The following is a 22,392-nucleotide window of genomic DNA, read 5'->3' on the forward strand; positions in this document are numbered from 1 at the left end:
ATAGAAATGAATATATGTATATATACATATACATATATATACATATACATTCAATAAAAATTGAAGAATTGAGTGCAAAGTCATCAAAAAAACTTGTGCAAGTAGCTATAAATACAATCACATCTCTATCACATGGTGTTGGAACTTTTTCAAGAATGCAATGAGAACAACTATGGAATACCATGCTGACAAAGATGTTTACCCTTTTATTCAGATCCACTTAATACTGAGAAATGAGGTCTTGACTATGAAGATGAGCGATCATGAAGGTAGTGTTCCTTTGAAGAAAACTTATAGACTTTCAACTGCAGTCCAACCTCATGTTGAGACATCTTGAGCTATACTCCTGGCTGGTGCTGGTTATGGATTGCCCATATCTCAGTTTTATGCATGGAATCAAGAAGACCTGAAATTGTATTCCTTAGGAGATTATAGGAGAGATATGGTTATGTACATTAAGACTGTATCAATAGAATCAGTGGAGAAGCTCTAATATAGCTGCTTGGAAACATTATAATACTAATCATGAGATTGGCATGTACCAAGCAGTGAACCAAAAGACATGACCATGTTCTATAGTATATAACTGCATATAGGCCACCTTAAGAAAAAAAAAAAAAAAACAAGTTTATACTATTATATTTTAGAGGGATTTTGGAAAACTGTTACACCAAATATTTTATACCTAATGTTTATACTTATTAACTGGGTAGAATAAATGGAAACTGAATCCCATTGCTGCCTTTCAGACTTTCTAAAGCATTGAACTGTACCATTTAACTGTAAAAAGAAACAAAATTCTGATTACTGTGTACCTTGATTTGTAACTACTGAAAGTGGAGCTAACATGGTTTTGTTTCCTTTCAATGGATCTCATGGATGGGCTTTCAGGTATAGAAATTGTCTCATGGGACCCATTCAGTTTAATATCTTTCATTTATACCTAGTAAAAAAGTATGTCCCTAGTTGTGCTAATTACCTTTTTTATAATTTGAAAAATCTCATCATGCTTTATTTAATTCTACGCAGGAATGATAGTAAATTAAAATTGTTTTTTTCATTAATCAATAACTGCCTATTGGTTGCACATATAAAGACAGAAAATCGTTACCATGTGGATTTAGTATCACCTGCTTTTTTTAAAATAACTTTCTCTTGTTACTGATTAGAGCAACTTATTTTTAAGGGTAAATTTTATTTTTCTGAACAGTCAAGATCTAGTTCTCTCTTTGTGCAGTCAAGATCCTGTGAAAACTAAAATGAATGTTCTTTTGATTAATTTCTAAAGGAAAAATTTTATTGCTAAGTAACTAGGAATCCTTAACAAGATCCTCAGAAATTTTGAGTGTATAACTACTTACTCTGTGATTATAATTTGGATAATGATCCAAATTAAGACATTGAGAATCAGTGTGACATAAGTGATAGAAACCTGTTATTGGAGTTAGGAAGACCTAGATGTAAGTCTTGCCTTGACACATATATCTTTGCCTTAATTCTTTAAATTGTTAAGTTTCTAATTTGTGTTGTTGAAGAGAATGTTCATAACGAGTTCACCACAACAATGAAATCACAGATCTAGCTTTCTCCCCAAAATGGGATGTTAATAATGATAGAATAATCCACATATGCTACATGGGCACAATGATATGTCTATATTAAGTTTCCACAGACATCTAAAAAGTATAATAAAATCTCTATTGGTCAGTTTTCCAGCCACTTCAATTACTGGGAATCTGATTGTATAGAAGTGGTTCTTATGTAAATAAGAAAATACAGCTGGATAGAAAAACTAAGAATAGAAGAAATAACAATTGATAGCATAGATTAGATTTAAGAATAAAAAAGTTGTTTGTAACTTGGTAAAACTAGCTGCATCATTTAACCAACACAAATAGCAACTGATTTTTGTGATAGCAGTTACTAAAAAGAAGTCATTTCTCTTTCACTATTGGAGATAATGACTATAAAATAATAAAATAATTTTGTGATCCTGTATCATTCTGTTTAAGTCAGTGGGGCAACTATAGGGAAAAAAGCACCATATTTTTAGTTTACCCACATATTAGTAGGTGAAAGGTGAATGATTCTGACTCTCTCTTCCAGAATCATCAAAGTGCAACTGTAAGCCCAAAGTCAAAATGACTGGCTATGGCTAGAGATGTAAAGTCACCAAACTACACAACATTGTATAACTATAATAAATGAAAGAAAATTAAATGAAACCTGCCAAAAGCAAAAGAAATCTGCTTATACCTCCCCAAGATGGTGCTTTAGGGAAGTCAAAATGTGGGGGATGACTTTCATTCCATTTGTTATTAATTTATTATACACACCTTTTTTTTTTTTTTTTTTAAATCACAGAACTATCACAGGATTACAGAAGTTAATTTTGGCTTTTTCCAGCTTCAAGATCCAGTTCATTTTGAATCATTCCTAGTAAGATTAGATAATTGAAATTACATTTCATACAAATACTGAGTTATTTGGCACAAAGGGTCACAGAAAAAATCCTTAGGTACTAGGTCAGGAGCTGCTTTAACTTTTCCTAAAATAGTACAAAAATCTCTTAATCTGTTTTCTTCTTGCCTTCCCATCCTCTACTAAAACCAGAAATAAGAGATGGGAACATGTGATTTTAGTAATCATACATCATAGAATTTTTAATATTAGCAACAAGGTTATCTTATGTTCTAGACAGGGAAACTAATTACAGAGAGTGTCATTTAACTTTGGACACAATCTCTCTGAACCTTATTCTTCCATCTAGAATGCTTGTGAGGAGAGAATGTTGTAAACTTTAAAGCACTATAATAAGTATGATTTTTTTTTTTATTGAATCAGAAGGTTGTTAGTACTCACTCCCTCAAATCAATTGGATGTTTTAAAGCAAAACCTGGATGCCACTTGTCAGGTATGACACAGAAGGCATTTAAATTCTGATGTGGCTTGAACTTTCTGGAAACCAAGATTCTTTAACTTTCTTAAATAACTAAAATTCTATGATTCTATGATTTGCACAAAGTGACATTAAAAAGTGACAGAATTGGGATTAAAAACTCAGTAATTACTTTTCTTATTAAGTCTTCTTTCCTTTACATTCTTCTAACCAAGCAAAAAAGTATCACATGCCTTCTGTGTGCAAAGCTATAATAACATAGTGTCCTCAATAAGTCAAGTTCAGTGGACAAAAAGAGATTTTGGTTGCAAAAACAAAAGCTTTTGTTTGTACCTCGTTCAGAGAATCAAGACTTTTTGGTCAGTTTAGTTCCCTAGCTGCTAGTGCCTTTCCCTCTCAGATTACTTTCCATCTAATCACACATTCTCTCTCTCTCTCTCTCTCACACACATACACACACACACACGTATATATGTACTTGTGTGTATATATGTATATATAAAATCATATATCTTGTATGCACTTAGCATGTATGTTCCTTCTGGTTTTGTAAAAAAGAAAAACAGGATAAAATACTGTTAATTTGATTTTTAAAGAGAAAAAAAGAAAACCAAATTATCAATGTCAAAAATGAAAAGGATAAAAATCCACCACCAATGAAAAGAAAATTAAAAAAAAACTATTAGGAGCTATTTCTTCAATGATGTGTCAAGTAACCTGACAATCTAAGTGAAATGGATGACAATTTACAAAAAGTAAATTGCCCAAACTAAGAGAAGAGGAAACAGTAGCTAAGGAAACCAAGGGGCAAAGTAGAAAGGGCAGAATATTTATTCCAGGCATGGGGAAATAGCCCAAGGTCCAAAACTGTAGTGACATGTTTAATTAATAGCAAATAGACCAGTTCAACTGGATCATAGAGTGGAAGTAAATGTAATAAGACTGGAAAGGTAGGAAGGGGCCAAGTAATGAAGAGTTTTAAAGGATAGAGGAATTTGCATTTGATCTTAGAATTAACAGGAAATAAATGCTGTTCACTAATCAGGAGTGTGATATCAGATTTGTAGTTTAGAAAAATCACTTTGGCAGCTGAAGAGAAAATGGATTGGAGTCCCTACTCCAAAGATTTGAAGTAAGGGAATGAACTGGAAGGTTACTACTATAATATAAGCAAGCGATGATAAGAGCCTGAACTAGGGTGGTGGCTGTGTGAGTAGGGAGTTGGGACTATATATGGAGATGTTGTGAAGATAACAAGAAGACCTGACAACAGAGTGGATATGTAAAGTGAAAATGAAGAGTCTAGAATGACAATGGTATAGGAAGCCTTAGTGACTGGGAAGTAAGAGGTGCCCTCCACAGTAAAGGAAAAGGTTTGTTTGGTTTTTTTTTTGAGGGGGGAGAGGTTGGGGTAGTAGATAATGGATTCCTTTTTGGACCTGTTGAGTTTAAGATGTCTACTAGTTATGCAATTTGACAAATCTGAAAGGCAAATGGTGTTGTGAGGTGAGATCTAAAATGACAGGAGAGAATAGGTAGATTTGAGCTGAGGAGAAAAAGAGCAGAAGGAGCTGGTGGATGATCACAAGATCAATTCTGGGTGTACCTGAGATGGAGTGCAAGAGTAGATCATGGGAATGATTGGATTAACATATGAGATATATGAAGAGAATCAATACGTATATTGAAATCCCCTAATTATAAGAGCATTAGATCATGAAAAAGACTATTAGGGACTAAACTCATTGAGGAAGGAAGGAGAATGTGTTGGAAGGCCATCATGATCTAGATTGAATGATAATTTTGGATAGCTTGAACCTCAAAGGAGAAGAGTTTGCTTGTTGAATGTGGTGGGGGAAGGTATTGGAAGTGACATGGGAAGCAAGTATTCTGACTTCCTCAACAGGATAAGTCAATTTGGAGATTTGAAAGTATAGCCAGTATTGAAAAGGGATTGTTGAGAGAAGCAATGCCATCAGGGTATTGTAATGTCTCAGTAAGGGTCAAAAGACCAAGATACAAGAAAAGAAGATGTTAAAGATAAAAAGAAAGTTTATTAATATCCAGAGGGCATAGATTTGGCTGATTTGAAATGGATTATCAAAGGAGTAGGATTGAGATAGATTGGGATGAGGCAAAGTCCAAATCTGACCTCAGAAACTCCCTGTATAAACTTAAACAATTCACTTGCTCTCTCTTTGCCTCCATTTCCCTATCAATAAAATGGACTGCCCAGGTTTGTTGTGAGGCTAAAAACAGGTTGTTTTTTTTGTTTTGTTTTGTTTTGTTTTGTTTTTTTTGTTTGTTTGTTTGGTTGGGTTTTTTTGTTTGTTTTTTAAAGTGATTTGCAAAACATACCAGGATTCAGAATCATTGGGATTAGAGGAGTAAAATGGCATTGGAGAGAGGCTTAGGGAATAGAATTATATTTCCCATTGAGTCAGGAGTCCAGGGAAAACGTAAGTAAGTAGATAGTGGTTCACTGAAATTATAGACTATTTGAAGTCCTTCCTTAAGGGTCAACTTCTTGGTAGGAAATAATAAGAGCTGAGAGGTCGTGGAAAGCCTACTTCAAAATAAGCAAATACAAGTAGACATATAACATATTAGAACCTGGTCATGAGAGAGGAGTGTTTTGCTTCTACAGGGCAGGAAATAAACAAGTTTTGTCTCCTGCATGCAACCCTTTGCTGGATATGGTTTTAAAGTTAGGCCTCCCAGGTTGGGAAACTCATTCTCCTAATGAAAATCAGAATCTTCTTTGTCATTTACAGAAGTTGGATAATTCATAAAAAGTTGCCTAGAATTAGAGGCTGAATGATTTGCCTAGAATCACAGAGCTAGTATATGTCAGAGACAGAATTGGAGTTGGTCTGGCTTCCAACCCTAATTCTACTGAACTCTTAGTTCAATTTTTAGGCAGCATTTTCCACATCATACATCTCTTACTTCTTTAGTTGCGATGATTAAAGGGAAATATATTTTATTGTTAATGACCTTAGAGAAAATAACTAAAATTAATGTGGAAAGAAATGTTGCTCTCCTAATATATATAATTAAACACAGATCCCAAAGGCTAATTTACACTAACTACTCTGTACTATCCAGATTTCTAGAACAAATGAATAGGTTTTACCCTGCTAAGTTATTAATTTTTATATATTACACCTTTGTACTCAAAATTCTGGTCAGAATGATATTATAATAATTATGTCATCAGCTAAATAGCATTTGTTCTAAGATCAGAACTCTAGGATATATCTGTTATGGGTGAGTGATTATGGAAGGACACTTATCTGTATCAATGTTGAATCAATGTACCACAAAACTGTTAGCACTATTCAGTACTAATGGATGAAAAATTTCAAATGAAGAAGGAAACTCTGATCTCTTCTACAAAGATATGGATATTTACCCAGATTAGAATTGAGTCAAATACCTGGGTGGTTATAATTACTTATCACTACCCCTGTATTTTGTTGTTATTGATTTGTTTTTTATCAAATCCCTTTTTGTACTCCTATAATGTTTTAGTATTGTTATGCTACATTTAGCATTGATCATATTCCATTGCTTTTCAAACAATTGGAATTGTGCTTCTATGCCTTTCAAACATTATAAAATTTTGTTTGTCTTAATGAAACTCATAGGTAGTTTACATAGCCTTGCAGAATAGAAAAGACTATTAATTTTAATTAATATATTATGTGGATGTTCAGAATATTTATTGATGTTGGACAGTTCATAGAACTCTAAATAAATACTTCTATGTGATTCATCATCAAATATTTTTCTCAAATATTTTTTGTTGTTTTCCAGAAGCAAAATATTATCCTCTAAGAAAGTGTCTTTATCTTTACAATTTTTATTATTTTAAGGACAAAAATATTGATACCTGTACTTTTTGTGGTGGAATAAAATTGGAAACAAAATAGATACCCATGATAGAGGTATGGGAAAATGCATTCAATGAATGCTATAGAATAGCATTGTGCCTTAAGAAACCATAAACTAAACAGAAATAAAAATGAAACTAAACACTAAATAATAATAATATTAATAATAATAAATATTAACCCTAAACACTAAGTAATGATCAAGCATGGTCCCAGAAAAAGTTGAGAAAGTATTATTCATCCTGTGCAAAAGTGAGTAACTAAGAGAGGAATCTTAAATATACTGTCAAATACAATGTATTGGCTGGCTTGGTGAACTTTCCTTCCTCTTTCTTTTAAAAATTGTTATACATATATTTTAACATATTCAACATGTATTGGACTACCTGCTATCTAGGGGAGAGGGTGGGGGGAAGGAGGGGATAATTTGGAACAGAAGGCTTTGCAAGGGTCAATGTTGAAAAATTACCCATGCATATGTTTTGTAAATAAAAAGCTTTAACAAAATAAATAAATAAATAAAGATAATTATAAGGACACAAGACACAATAAACAATGACTTTAGTAATCTAGTTTTTAATAAACACAAAGACTCCATCTTCTGGTTTAAGAACTCACTATTTGACAAAAATTGCTAGGAAAATTGGAAAAGAGTTGGCAGAAACTAGGCATAGACCAACGTCTCATGCCCTATACCAGATAAGGTTGAAATGGGGCCATGATTTAAAAATAGTGATGCTATAAGCAAATTAAGAGAGCAAGGGATTACCTGTTAGACATTTGGAGAAGGTAGGAATTTATGACTAGACAAGAAATGGAAAATTATGAAATGCAAAATGGATAATTTTGATTATACTAAATTAAAAGTTTTTTCATAAACAAAACCAATTCAGTTAAGATTAGAAGGGAAGCAGAAAGCTGGGAAACAATTTTTACAGCCAGTGTTTCTGATAAAGACCTCACTTCTAAAATATAGAGAGAATTGAGTCAAATTTATAAGAGTACAAGTTATTCCCCAATTGATAAATGGTCTAAGGATATGAATACTTTTCAGATAAAGAAATTAAAGCCATCTATAATCATATGAAAAATGCTCTAAATCACTATTGAGTAGAGAAATTCAAATTATAACTGAGGTATCACTTCATACCTATCACATTGGCTAAAATGACAGGAATGGATAATGATAAATATTGGAGAGGATATGGGAAAACTGGGACATTAATTCATCATTGATGGAGTTGTGAACTGATCTAGCCATTATGGAGAGCAATTTGGAACTATGCCCAAAAGGCTATTAAACTGTGCCTATCCTTTAATCCAAGAGTGTCACTACTGGATCTGTATCCTAAAAAGTTGTTAAATGAGGGGAAAGGACATGTGCAAAAATGTTTGCAGAAACTCTTTTTGTAATGGCAAAGAATTGGAAATTGAGTAGATGCCCATCAATTGGGGAATGGTTGAATAAGTTATGGTTTATGAAAGTGATGGAATTTTATCATTCTATAAGAAACTATCAGCAGGCTGATTTCAGAAAAGCCTGGGAAGACTTAATATGAACTGATAATGCAGTGAATTGAGCAGAACCAGAAGGACACTGTACATAGTGAAAGCAAGATTATGTGATGTGCTTCTCAGCAATACATTGATCCAAGACAATTACAACAGACTTGGAGTGGAAAATACCATCCACACCTAGAGAGAGATTTATGGATTCTGAATGAATGGAAGCATAGTATTTTCTCCTTTTTTTGTTTGCTTTTTCTTTCTCATGGCTTTTTTTCTTTGGGTCTGATTTATCTTGCACAATATAACAAATATGGAAATATTTTAAAAGAATTGTATATGTTTAACCTAGATCAGATTGCTTGTTTTGGGGAAGGGGCAGATAAGGGAGGAAGGAGAAAAAAATGGAACACAATCTTACAAATAAGAATGTTGAAGACTATCTTTACGTGTATTTGCAACATATATATATATATATATACATGTATATATATGCATATATATATATTATGGAGAAAAACATTTTAAATAAAAACATTGTTCCAAAGAATAAGATTGAGTAAGAAGGGGAGTGGTAATGAATATGTTTGGAAGTGAATTTAAGCAAAAACATTGATGGAAATAATATTTTATATATAATTCAAAACACACATTAAATTCTAATACTGTATACTGATACTTGGGCCCCAGGGATTCAAAGACAAAAATTAAATCATCCCTACTTATATTTAATGAGATGAATTCAACATACCCCAGATAAGGAAATGGTAAGTAATTTCAGAAAGGCACAAATGAAGTAATTAAGAAAGGAAGTGTAGGAAGTGGTAAATAAATTATCCTATAAAAGAAACTAGGGATTCCACAAAGTAAAGGGTGATAAGGTCTGGTGAAATCCTGACATGAAAGACATCTTGCATAGATAGGAGATAAGACATGAATGAGAAACAGTTAATCAGTGTTTGATGGGAGAGCTCTTGAGAATACAGCTAAGAACTGACTGAGGTAAACAATGAATCTAGTGATGTGGTCACATTATTCTAATTTTCATTGCATATTTCTACTGGACTGGAACCAGTTACCATATTTTACATATAATTATTAGAGTAAATGGGGTGTTAAATGATGGCTGGAATCTCTGATATAAGGGCTTGTTGAGCTCTTTTCAGGACTGCTTTTCTACCTTTGGTGTCCAACTTGTCTCCTCATTCTCATCTGTATCATACACAGCAACCACACCCCAGTAAAACTGTTTAAGTAGACAGGATACACCAGGATGAGAGTAGCTAACAGATATCAAACCCATTGGTGAATTAGGAGACTGTCCACCCCAACAATGTGAAGACTTCCCCTGGCAGAATATGTAGATGAGAGCAATTTGCTTCAATGTCCATGAAGGGACTGAAATGGGTTCTGTGGATCCCTTAAAACTTGATCTGACATCAGAGATACCAAGGTCATTCACTACATCCTGGGCCATTGCCAGTCATTCTGACGTTTGTCTTGCCACTGGACTTATGACAATGTAATTGGAAAAATAAAATGCTATTTAAAAAAAAAACCAGATAATTTTCATTCTAATGGGATCACAACAAAAACCCTATAAATGCTTTTTATTAATTAAATTTTAAATGAACAAAAAAATCTATTTTTTTCTCCTTCCCAAGTCTCCCATTGGGGAATAAAAGGGTAGAGGAAGAAAAACAAAACTGTTATAATAAATATGCAGAGTCGAGCAAAACATTCTTATTAACCAAATGTTTCAATCTGCATCTCTCAGAAAGTAGGTACTCTGTTGCATCATGTCTTCCCTGGAATCATGGTCATGATGCTGATCAGAGTTCTTAAGTCTTTCAAAGTTATTTGTCTATAAGGTTGTTATTGTATAAATTGTATTCCTGACTTGGGTTACTTTATTTTTCATAGTAGTCCACTGACATTTATACAACTTTCTTTGAAACCATCTCTCCCGCCCTTTCTCCCTTCTTCCCCTCTCTCCCCCTTTTCCTTCCTTAGGCAATTGGGGTTAACTGATTTACCCAGGGTCACACAGCTAGTAAGTGTTAAGTGTCTTCCTGACTTTAGGACTGGTGCTCTATCCACTGCACCATCTAGCTGCCCCAATCATTTATTTCTTACACCATGAGAGTGTACCAATACATTCATATGCCATAATATATTAATTCATTTGCCAACTGCTGTGCTTTAAATATTTTTACTTTCTTTGACTTCTTTGGAGAATAGGTTTAGTGTGGTATTTCTGGATCAGATTTTATGTAGATTTTAGTGATTTTGGAGGCATAGTTCTAAAATGCTTTTCAGGATGTCTGGATCGATTCAAAATCTACCAATACTGCATTAATGTACCTGTTATCCCACAATCTATTTAGAATAGGAAGTAAAGTAAACCACATGAGTCATTAGATTTTCTGTATTTTTGCAACAGAATCCAAGAATAAAAGAGGGGAGGGATTCCATTCAAAATGATTATAGAGTATATAAAATGTTAGTATTATGCACACCAAAATATTCACAGTTAACTATATGAATAAAACTATAGAACACTATAGGAATAAAAGACCTAAATAATTGGAAAAAACACTAATTGCAAATGGTTAGGCTGTGTTAATATAGTAAAAACAACAGTATTACCTAAATCACTTTACTTATTCATTCCTATGCCAAATTGTTAAAGGTTTAATTACATTACCAAGCTCATTACCAGTTGGTGCTGGCATAGAAACTAATAGAGGCAGCATAGCAATGTAGGTATCAGAGCCAGGAGGACCGGGCTTCAAGTTTATCCTTGCTAAATACTATGTCCAGGATAAGTAAGTCCCTTATTCTTCCAGTATCCAAGGCTTTAGAGAATTTATTTCAGATCAAACTAGTTGTAAGTTAAATCACAGTCATTCAGAATTGACTTTTCCCTCCCCATTTGGAAAATCTCTAGGTAGAGCTTGTACTCTCTGCCTTAATTTATATTTATATCTGGTTCTACTTACCATTTGGTCTCTTTGTAGTTGAGACAAAATTCAGAATATTGAATATCTTCATCATGAAATAACAGATTATATTATAGAGTCAGCAAAGCAACTCTTTTCTCCAGATTTCCCTTGATCTTTGAGTAGCATATCAGTCCAGCCTAAGTCTTCTGCTACAATATATATATATATATATATATATATATATATATATATATATATATATATATATATATATATATATATATATATATATATAAATGATGTGAATCCCATCCTTCTCTTCTGTCAGCTCTGAGCAGTTCAGTTTCCCAAGACTACCTAGTTAGTATAACCTTAACCTGGAACTCAGCTTTCTAGCACTGTCGTATTACCATAAGTTAAGACAATCATAATGTGAATTATGTCAACCATAATTGCATACAAGAAGGAAGTTAGCCTTCCCAAACTGCCTTAATTGGCATATCTTTAGACAGGTCTGGGATCTGTTCAGTCAGGTGGATTCCACCTAGGCCCTTTTTGATTCCTCCCAGGCCCTTTTTAATTCCTCCCTTTACTTCATGGATCCTGTCTCCCTGATTCTCTCTCTCTCCCTCCACCCCCGCCCATTCCTCTGAGACTTTAAAAGACTGTGTTCTTCCCAAACCAAATCACTCATTCCGTATGACTACTTTCTGTGTTGTTTGGGCTTCAGTCCAAGAACTTGTTTTCACGTTTTACCATTTATCACCTGTGATGGATGCCTGACTTGATTTCTTTAGGTCAGTTGAACTATAATTGAATCTCTATTACACTATTTTTATATACATATTTTTTACAATCTATTGCTCTTCCTAATCTATTTCATATTACCATTCCTGCTGCCTGTTTTACCTCTTCACAGATGCTAAGTCTTCTCAGTATCTTCCTTCTCTGTCACAGTTCCATAGCACTTCCCTTTCTTCAGCTGTTTGCAGGAAGCTGCTGGTTCTGTTCAGTTCAGATTTGTATGACATAGTTTTCTTCCTTTCTACTTCTAAACCTTTGTAATCTCTATTTCATTCTGAGATTGCTCCTCTCCTTCATGCAAATATTTAGAAAATATAATAGATCATTCTACAACATTGTTGCAGTCATTACTACCTGATAATTATTTGATATTTTGATCTGACGGATTATACTGAGATTCAGATCTATAATATGATTAATATAGTATTCATATCGTTAGTCCTATTTGGACAGTCCTTCAAATTTATTTAATCTGAAAAGGTAACTTACCATTCATTCCATTTGAAAAATTCAAAAATTCAGTCTTTTAAAACATATTTACATTATGTACTATGTTATTTTTAACAGGAAGTGAAACTCTGATCTAGCCTAATAAAATTATTAATTCTGGGGAAATGCTTAAACATTTTAGTTTAACTTAATATTTTACATTATTGTACTGACTTAAAGCAAACATAGAAACATATATGTCAACATCAGTTCTTCAAAACATGTAAAATTGTTTTCTGATTTCCGTTTTCTGAAAATTGTTCATATCCTTTGACCATTTATCAATTGGGGAATGACTTGCATTCTTATAAATTTGACTCATTTCTGTTTTTATTTTAGAAAGGAGACACTTAATCAGAAAAACTGACTATAAATATTGTTTCTCAGAATTCTGCTTCTCTTCTGATATTGGCTGCATTGGTTTTATGTGTGCAAAACATTTTTAACTTAATATAATCAAAATTATCCATTTCCTAATGTTCTCTAGTTCTTCTTTGGTCATAAATTCCTCCTTTCTCCAAAGATCTGACAGGTAAACTATCCCTTGCTCTCCTAATTTGCTTATAATATCACTATTTCTAAATCATGAATGCATTTTAACCTTACCTTGGTATAAGATGTGAGATGTTGGTCAATGCTTAGTTTCTCCCACACTACTTTGCAATTTCCACATTCCACATACTTTGCAAATTCCACAAATTAAAATTTCCACATTTTCAACATTTCAACTTTCATCATAAAAGTATCTTTCTTATAAATGACAAAATTTCATTAATAACTTTTTTTTAAAATAGAGGTAAGGATTTGTATGGGACATATTTCATTAATTTTTTAGCATCAGATTTAGTCAGCAGGTATTTATTAACTATGTATTACATACCAACCATTGTGAGAAGAAAGAGGCAAAAGGCATTCCCTAGCTTCAATAGCTCACTGTCTAATGAGAAATAACATGTAACTATGTACCAAAAAAAGCTATATATAGAATAAATTGGAACTAATCAAAAGAAGGAAAGTAGCAAAATTAAAAGACTTGGGGAAAGGCTTATGTAAAAATGTGATTTTTAGCTGGTAATTTAAAAAAATCCAAGAAGCAGAGATGAGGAGAGAACATTCTATCCATGGAAAGACAGTCAATGAAAATACCTGGAGAAGGGAAATTGAATGTCATGTTAGAGGATTAAAAAGGCAACCAATGTCAAAGGATTGTAATATAAGGTGTAAGAAGACTGAAGGGAGATGGGATAGGTTTATGAAAGGTATTGAACATCAAACAGAAGATTTTACATTTGATCCTTGAAGTGAAAGAACTATGAGTGACCTTTTATCTGACCTCAATTTCCATCTCCTGCTGCATGTGTCTAAGGGAAGTCAGCAAAGGACTGACCTGATTTCTATCTGACCAACTCCACTTCCATTTCTCCCTGGATTCAAGACTTCTACTTCCTGCTGTGCCCACCTAATCTCCAATTCAGGTGAGAAGAGGTTTCTTCTATCTGATGCTGACTTTCATTTCTACTTAATGAGCAACTTCCAGATGAAGCTATGACCATTATCCTGATCTTCAATCTACCTTGATGAGAAAAACATCCAGATGAAATGACCTTCTCTCTGACCATCTGGTCTTCCCTCTCTTGACACAATTATCCCCAAAGAAAGGGGGAGGGGCCTTGGGGAAGAAAGGAGAGAATCTGGAACTCAAAAATTTAAAACAAATGTAAAAAAAGTTTTACATGTAACTGGGGAAGATAAAAATATTAAAAAGATAGCATGTTTACTTTCAATAGGTTTTCAAGATGCCAAGAGTTTGTTAAAGATCATTCATTCTTAGACTTCGAGGGATTAAAATGTTTATAGAATATGTGTCCCCTTATGTTCTTTACACTCTCCAGTAGGTAAAGAATAAATTGTCAATCAATATTAGTGGGGGGAGGGGAAGATGTAGTGTGAGGATTATGGGAAATACTTTAAGCTTGGGAGAAACTGAAAGGACCTTACTACCCCCATAGAAGCATGGGCAGATCAGGCTGTGAAATATGAGTGAGTAATTGGGATGGCAGTGATTTCAGGACAAATATAGATATAGATAAGAAAGACATTCTGTGAGTGGTGGAAGGAAGCCTTTTTTCAGTAGGGTGAAAGGGAAAATGACACTCTCTTTAGCAAGAAGCTTTGGATATTACTTCTGAAACATAGAATTAATAAGAAAGCAATTAATCAGCAGCCTATATAGGCCTGATCTGCCCATGCTTCTATGGTTCTGTGGCCATGAAAATCCATAGCCAATGTCAGAAACTTTTATATGGAACTCTCTACCCAGTAATTGCTCCCAAAACAAGTTGGCTTAGATTTTAGTAGGCCTTGAAGAAGCCAGGTAGGTCCAATTTGTCAAAAAACCATTCATAGTATGAATTAATTAAATTCCCTTGAAGAGTCCCTTCAGGGAATCATCTGCAACTCAAATTTATATAGAGAGCCAAATAACTCTCCATATCAACTACCTAAAAAGAGACAAATGGTGCTCCTTGTCTGGAGTTTTTAATAATTATAGCTAGCTAGAAGTCAGTTCTCAGAATACCCTGTGGAACTCTGCAGTAGAGAGAGAATCTTACATTGATTTTTATTCCATTCCTCAAGTGACTGGCTGCTGTTTGAACTTCTCTTATAATTTCCCTGGTTCCTTGTGGGTAAAAGTTGCTTACTTTCTGTTCTTTCAGTGGAAGAAATCATATTCCTGTTTCATGATAGGGTAAGTCTTGGACTATTTTACTATTAGGATTGCCTAAAACTCTCATTTCAGTTCTAATTTTCTTATGGTACTAATTTCAAGGAGATATAGCAAAAGCTCTGGGAGATTATATTTCCATCACCAGGTCCCTGGGTTTCCAGCTGAAGTTTGTCAGTCTCTGCCCCATTAGGAGAGTTTACTTTACTTGTGGGGTCACCAGATACATTAATTGCCTCTTTGCCTTATTTTGAAAATTCTTGAAAGCCAAGAATTTCGTCTTTATTTGCTGAATGTGCTAGGTTAGTTTATTTAGTTTTTTTTGTTTTTATTGTTAATTTATGGAATAAATAAGCATTTTTATAACAGTATCAAAAATGATTATATATGAAATTGCAAGTCATTTCTGTACAACTTGCTATTCCTTTCAAATATACAACTAAATCATCATGTAAATTTTTCCCTGCTCCCTCACTTCACCCTACAGATAGCTATCATTAGTCACAAATACTTTTGTGTATGTAAAATTATTTTGTCCACATTTCTATTTATCAGTTCTTTCTCTGGATGCAAGTAGCATCTTTTTTCATGTGTCCTTTTTAATTAATTTGGACATTTATAATAGATTAGATGATTTATTGACTCAAAGTCATTCTTAATATTGCTGCTACTATTATATACAATGTTCTCTTGGTTCTGTTCATTTTGCTCTTCATTATTTCTTGCAAGACCTTCCATGTTTTTCTAAAATTATTGATTTTATTACTTATAGCACAGCAATACTCCATCACAATCATATAATACAACTTGTTCATCCGTTCTCCAATTGATGGCCATACTTACAATTTCCAGTTCTTTGCTACTACAAAGAGAGATATGATAAACAATTTAGAACATTATAGATTCTTTTCCTTTTTTCCTAATCATCTTTGGAAATAGACTAAGTAGTGATATTGCTGAGTCAAAGAGTATAGGTATTCGAGCATAATTCCACATTGATCCCCAAAGTGGTTGGATCATTTTATAATTCCACCAATAATGAATTAGTGTCCCAACTTCCCATATCCTCTCCAACATTTGTCACTTTCTGTTTTAATCATTTTAGCTAATCTGATAAATGTAAAATAACATATCGAAGTTGTTAAATCCTAATTTCTCTGATCAATAATGATTTAGGACATATTTTGTATGACTATAAGTTGTTTTGATTTCCTCATTGGAAAACTAGCTATTCATATCCTTTGACTATCAATTAAGAAATTACTGGTATTCTTATAGATCTGACATTATTATTTATATGTCAGATATGAGACCTTTATCTGATAAACTGTCAATAAAATATTTCCCCCAATTTTCTGCTTTTTTTCTAATCTTGGCTATATTTTTAACTTTTTAATTTAATGTAATAAAACTATCTATTATGTGCCTAATTTTCTCTCTGTTTCTTGTTTATTCATAAATTGTTCATCTACTCATAAATCTGACAAATAATATGTTCCATATTCTTTGGGTTTTCTAATAAAATCTCTATTTATATTTAGGTCACGTATCCATTTTGACCTTATCTCAGTAAATGGTGTATGATATTGGTCCATACTATTATACTTTCAATTTTGATTTTCTGACAGTCCAATTTTCGGAGGCAAATGTTAGAGAAGTTTAAGAAAGCATCAGGTCTATCAGCCTCCTCTGGCTTACAGGGAGTTTATTGTTCTGCTTTCTGTTCCACTTAGAGAATTCTCTATAACTACAAGGAGTGCCCTTACTTTAAGGTGCCATAGTCCACCACAGGCCTCTGATCATCCTATCCTCCTGCTTTTTCCTCAACCACAATGTGAACCATAAATCCATTTTGTCCCATTCACAAACTATAGCAAATGGGCACCCTGTTCGGTAGATTTGATGTTGAGATTTAATGAGGTATTTGTAGGTCATTGAACATTTAATATAAAGGGATTTACTTAGCTCTGTCTTAGAAAGAATATCAGCAAAAATGCAAAAATTCTTTCAATATGGCCAGAAGTGACTAGGAAGCTGTTTTAAGGAAGTCACGGGGTCAAATCTGGACTCTGGGACAGGGGATATATTTCTGGGGGTCTTGGGAAAAAGGGGAAACCTTGGTAAAGTACTTATCCAATCACATAAGTCAATGTGGAATTTCTTAAGTTAAATTTTTTCTCTTTCTGGAGAGTATAATTATTCTTATAGTCTTGTTCTTTTCTTTCAGTAATTTTTCCATTATTTTCATAAACTTGTAATTATTCATTGTACTGGTAGTTTTCCTTATTTTTTTTTTTTTTTACTAGCATTGAATGCTGGACTTGGAATTAGGAAGGCTTGAGTTTGAATATTGCTTCAGACACTTATTTAGCTCGCACTCAAGGCAAGGCATTTAACTTCTCTCAGTTTCTCATCTATAAAATAAGAATAATACTTACCTCACAGGGCTGTTGGGAGGATTAAATAGTATAATACACAAAGTGCTTTTGCAAACCTTAAAATTAGAAGTATTAATAACAATAATAATAATAGCTCTAAAAAGGAAGGAAACAAGTACTTATTAAGTACCTACTATATGCCAACCAAAATTAGTCCTGTAATTGCATGTGATTTATTAAAAAACAAAAACTAAATGTTCGTAGAGTAGAGAAAGTTCAAGGGACAAAACATCCAAAACCTAAAATCCATATCCATGCAGCATAATCTTATCCAAAAGATAAGACTAAAAAATTGTTTCATGATAAAATCAAACTCTGCAATTATTGGAATGTTTATATGCTGTACCCAGAATTAAATATCTGCTTAAAGAAACATATTATATGTATATATTTTAATAATTAGAGCTAGTAGCATTACTATTTGATTTAGCTACAACAGCATTGTTAATATGTACTTACCCTAGCCTTCAAATGACAAGAATCACACATTTGATTTTGATCATCTATCAAAAATGTTAAGAAATTTTTAGAAAAAAATCTTAAAATAAGAGAGAAAGTATTTTCTACAACAGAAATCTCTTATCTAGATTTGATACTCATGTGGAATAGAATCATTTTCTTTTCCTAACAACAGAAAGGAAATTGTGAACTCTCCAAACAAACTTTATTCTTTGAATTGGCCATATCACTAAACTCGAAGTAATACTAACATTCAATACCAAGAACAGATGTAAGGAGTGAAAAATACAGTTACCTTTTGTTCTCAACAACTTCCAGAGGAAGATTCAACACCACCTCTGAGTGGATGTAAATATTGACCCATTGTAAAGAGCAAAGATGTCATTCCTGTTTTGAAATAAGTAAATAAGGAACAATAGGGGCAAGGAGGGAAAGAGAAAGTCGGTCTGGGGCCATTGGCTTTTACTACTTTGTAGGAGTGGAATACAAGTGAAGGAAAGGGAGAAAATATTTGTTTGGACATCATTCATTCCAAAAATAAATAATTCTGATACCTTTTTTGGAAAATAGAAGAAAAGAAATGAAGCTTTTGTATTTGCATCTTCTCCCTGATGATAGAACCTTGTTTATTGCACTGTTAGAGAGAGGTATTAGATTTCAACGTATTAAAGACCTTTATGTGTGTGTTTTTTTAAACTAAAGTTTTGTTCAGCAGATAAAAAGTAGTGATCCCAAAGTGGAAAAAAAAAAACCTACCAAATTCCAGTATTGTTAGTTGCTATTGTGGTCTAAACTGCAATTAAAGGCTATAATGAAAGAAGCTCTCCACCAATTATCATTATTGATAATCCCTAAGGAAAAAAGAGCAATTCTTTCTCTTCTCTTGCAAAAGAAACAAGGACTTTTGTAAAATAGATGAGATTTAGGAAGATACAATAAGACTAAGTTTCAGATTTTGGTTATTGCTTGAGGTCTTTGGTAAACATGGGATTAGATTCTTGGAATTAGAATATTTGGTTCCTTCTTTTTAAGAGTTAGTATCGAAAAAGGAAAGCCATGGTGATGTTGGAAAAAAAGGAATAGATTAAGGTAGTTATATTTATTATTTTTAATAATAGCTTTTTGTTTTTCCAAATACGGGCAAAAATAGTTTTCAACATTCACCTTTGCAAAAATGTGTTCCAAAATTTTCCCTCCTTTCTCTCTTCCCTGCTGTCCTTTGTCATGTCGGCAAGCAATTCAATACGAGTTCATTCAATATGAGTTCATGTGCAGTTGTTTTCAACATATTTCCAAATTTGTCATGATGTGCAAGAAAAATCAGATCAAAGGGGGAAAAAACTGACAGAAAAAAACAAAGAACAACAAAAAAAGGGAAAATATTATGTTTGATGCACTTTCAGTCTCTCCGGATGCAGATGGCTCTTTATAGTACAAGTCTTGGAATTGCCTTGAATTATCTCATTGTTAAAAAGAGCAAAGTCCATCATAGGTGATTCTCACATAATTTTGTTGTTGCTGTGTACAATGTTTTCTTGGTTCTACTCATTTCACTTAGCATCTAGAAAGGTAATTAAAGAAAAGATTTTTAAAAGTAGTCTGATAGGTGATCCTAGAAAAATTTATTTCTCAAAGTAGGAACAACTTCTGTTATAACTTTTAAAAAAATCCATTGGTTTACCTTGTAGACCTAGCAATGAAGTTTTGGTTTGTTTTTTTTTTTTTTTTTTTTTTTTGTTTGTTTCTACTTTTTACTTTTATTTAATATTTTATTTTTCCCAATTGCGTGTAAAAACAATTTTAACATTTTTTAAAAAGAATTTTGAATTCCATATTTCTTCCTTTCTCCTCATCCTTCTTGAGAAGATATGCTGCTGGACCTCCTTTCAAGTATAAAAGGATATAATATATATTATATCCTTACCTCACAAAGAGCTAAGAAGATAAAACAAGAAGCAAATATTTCTCTGTTGAATCATTCATTGGTTTTAGACTAAGTTTGAAAAAGTATTTGATTAATATAGATGTTCTTAAAAGACACTGGATGAAATGGAATTGTGTTCAGATTGGCTGGGCAAACTTGGTGATACTCTGTGGGTGGTTTAGAAAATAGTGAGCCAGTGTGAAAATCCTCTCCCCACCCCCACCCAAAAAAAATGAACGTTGTACAGCTAAGTAGGAGTGGCCTTCATGAAACTCCTTAGTAGGACTTACTTGCAGAAGTTGCTTTCCTCTCCTCTTGACCAGAAGAGGACCATGTGAACTTTAAAAAGTTGAAGTATTTGGACTTTTTCTAGTAGTGTCTCCAGGACAACAGCAGTTGTCCATGGGGGACAGGAGAGAGGGAGACACACACACACACAGACACAGAGACAGAGACACAGACAGACACAGATACAGAGAGAAACACCCACAGAGAGACTAAGTGAATGTATGAGTGAGAAATTTTTGGAGAATTGTGTGATGCAAACCATTCTTACTCCAACTTAGTGTATGCCTTTTTCCAAAAATTAGTTTAGTCCATCAAGACACATTTATTAAGTGTCTACTCTGTACCAGGAAATGTACTTAGCACCAGGGATTCAAAAATATACAAAAGATAATATCTGCCTTCAAGAAGCTTATAATCTAGTAGAGGAGATAATATTTAAAGAAATATATATAAAATCTAGGTCATATGAGCAACACAATACTATACTAGATATTTTCTCCAGCCCTTGTGACCCTCCCCCCAACACTCAAAAACAAAGATTGTGAGCCAAAGGTAAAGTAACTTCAGCTTTTTCCATGAGATCATTGAGAATCTAAAACAAGGATTAAAAAAAATTATTCCCAAACCCAGGAATTGACCCTGAGTTTACTGAGCAACACTTCCCTACCTCTCATGGTACTACCATCATTGAGTCCATACTAGCAGAGCCAAGGACATAAAAAACCTTACTTACTCCTATACTCCCACTACCTCTTCCCTCTTTTCAATGTCATGAAGATTCCAATTCCAAACTGTGGAAGTTTTCTTGGGTCTCAGCAGCCAGCTTAAATACAGCTTATCAGGGACAAAATCCTGGCTACACCAATGCTGTGAAGCTTTGAACATCTGGTGCCTGGAAAAGCAGACTGAAGTATCAATGCCAGCAAGTCTAGGTGCTGGGAAAATGAACTATGGAAAAGAGGGATCAGGACATGTTACCAAGATAAGACACCATGCATGTGTGGAGCTGTTCAATATTCCACCAAGGCTGTGGGAAGAGCACCAGTTGGCACAGCATCCAGCTGAGGGCAATTCTGACCACTCAAAAATCAGCTGGGAGAGAGGCCTAGGGTGGTGAACTGTGAATTGCCCATTATGAGAGAAAGCTGAGATGCTTTGAGAACCACAAGAAAACCCTAGTCAGAGAGGAGGGAGTGAGAAATGAGTAAAATGGAAAATAAATAGGGGAATAAAGATTGAAAGTATCAAATATTCCATAAAGAAGTCTCAAAGACCTTGAGCACAAATAGATAAAACAGCCACAGAAGGATATATGGCATCCAGATCTAGCAAATTTATTTTTTAAAATATGGTCCAATGTTTGATGAGACAGAGGATCCTGTGGAAAATGAAGAGAACATGGAATCACAATACATTATTCCTGAGTAATTTAAGAAAGATGAGATAAAATTTGTGTTTTAGACAAAATATTGAGATTAGAAAGACTTGAATCTGCAGTGGCAAGCCTTCCCAAAGAAACAAAAAAGAGAATGATAGATTAGGAATGCAAACGCAAAATAAATGAAAGACTAAAGATTACAGGTCTCTCAGAAGTACATAAGGTAAAACATTTCAGCACTATAAAAAAGGAAATAACAGAAAAAACTACCCAGAATTTGTAAACATAGAAAATGAAATTACAATTGGAAAAATTAATGGAGCACCTCCAGAAAAAAACACAAGGTTACAAACTCCATGATATATGATGATTCAATTTAATAATTCAATTCTGAAAAAGTTACATAAGTCATCAGGAGAAATTTAGAACATAAAGGAAATTATTGTTGGTCCTATATGGTTAGGCTTAGAGTCTCAGGATAGATCATTGCACCGTGTTCCAGCAGTCTTCAGGACACATTATTCTATTCTCTCCTACTTTTTATAGTGAGTACTGAATATAATTTGAAATATTTTTAGAAAGAAAACCAGGACAGAAGAGATTATATGCATCCAGAATATTTCAAACAATAGAAACAAGAA

At 33.4% G+C, this 22,392-nt stretch overlaps 1 protein-coding gene and 1 pseudogene across 2 annotated transcripts in view; both read left to right on the plus strand.

Moving 5' to 3' along the window:
- Positions 1-22,392, plus strand: part of PRICKLE1 (prickle planar cell polarity protein 1) — a 142,407-nt gene that overhangs the window by 14,723 nt on the left and 105,292 nt on the right. The gene's annotated exons all lie outside the window — the stretch shown is intronic.
- Positions 15-6,716, plus strand: LOC141543940 (pyruvate dehydrogenase (acetyl-transferring) kinase isozyme 1, mitochondrial pseudogene; annotated as a pseudogene).

The sequence above is a fragment of the Sminthopsis crassicaudata genome, chromosome 5 (genome assembly GCF_048593235.1).
Source record: "Sminthopsis crassicaudata isolate SCR6 chromosome 5, ASM4859323v1, whole genome shotgun sequence".
In the NCBI taxonomy this organism is placed as follows: Eukaryota; Metazoa; Chordata; class Mammalia; order Dasyuromorphia; family Dasyuridae; genus Sminthopsis; species Sminthopsis crassicaudata.